Here is a 1,113-nt window from a genome sequence, read left to right on the forward strand (position 1 = left end):
GTCGTGTTGAGTTACTAAGACCATGAGGTCAGAAAGCAATAAATGCTCTATCTGCTCTATCAAAATCGTAAGAATATTCGAAGTAATCGAAGTCGTTATCAAGATAGTCAAAGATTTGCTTTCGAAAAAGCTTGGCATGTTGTGAAAATTAAACTTTTTTAAAAAACAAGATCTGAGCAGATAGAACTTTGTCATTCTGAAGAAGCCAAGTACTGCCAAGTAGTATGTGTACGAAATAATAAAATCCAAAACAGGGCTAAAGTCAACAGCCTGCCTGCTGGAACCATAAATTTCAACCAATAAGCGCTATAGGAAACTTAAATTAGAATGTACAAAACTTATAACAAATTCTACATGCACTTGTAGTTCTGAAATCACCAAATTTCAGCTGGGATTCTGTAGGGAGTTCAATAAAAGTTCAGGGAACAACTCTGAGACATGTATCCCAGGTGCCTATACATTTATCAATAGAGAGACACGCCATCGTGAAAAGTGGGGTGGTTGGCGGATGCCGTGTTCGTGGGTTTGCTCATTCTTACCTATCGAACGTCTATTGTCCTGATCTCTGCTCCTTTTTTGTGGTTGTTTCTCTCTTGTAACGTTGCTTATTTTCGGAACTTACATGACCTAATGTCGTTGCAAGTGCCGTAAAATTCTTATTGAAACTTTTAAAAAAACCCAACGACCCCATAGTGAATTCAAACAATACTATTTAACCCTTACATTGCCAAGACGCATCCATCTACTTTTGTACAGGAAAACTAGCTTAGTTACATAGGTAGCCCAGTCGCTATCCTGGAATCACAAAGTCCCGTACTGCTCAGTAGTCTACACAATTTTTAAAAATAGAAATTTGACGAAAAACATTGATCTATTGAGTTTCGCAACGCGTCAAGCTTTTTCGGATGTAATTCTTTGAACATCTTGGTAACGACTTCGAATTATCTTACGATTTTGATAGAGTAAATAGAACATTTGGGTTCTGACATTAGAACATTTGGCCTTGGTAAAGTCAAACAATAAAAAAAAATAAAAAATCAGATAGAACTTTGTAATTTTCTTAGATAGCGTAGTGGTCAGGTAATCAGATCCGTAATCGTGACATTGCACGTT

At 36.7% G+C, this 1,113-nt stretch overlaps 1 protein-coding gene across 2 annotated transcripts in view; it reads left to right on the forward strand.

The window, feature by feature from the left end:
• The window catches only part of LOC101848512 (UDP-N-acetylglucosamine--dolichyl-phosphate N-acetylglucosaminephosphotransferase), a 70,666-nt gene that overhangs the window by 43,575 nt on the left and 25,978 nt on the right, over positions 1-1,113 (forward strand). The gene's annotated exons all lie outside the window — the stretch shown is intronic.

Source organism: Aplysia californica, unplaced genomic scaffold (assembly GCF_000002075.1).
Source record: "Aplysia californica isolate F4 #8 unplaced genomic scaffold, AplCal3.0 scaffold00122, whole genome shotgun sequence".
In the NCBI taxonomy this organism is placed as follows: Eukaryota; Metazoa; Mollusca; class Gastropoda; order Aplysiida; family Aplysiidae; genus Aplysia; species Aplysia californica.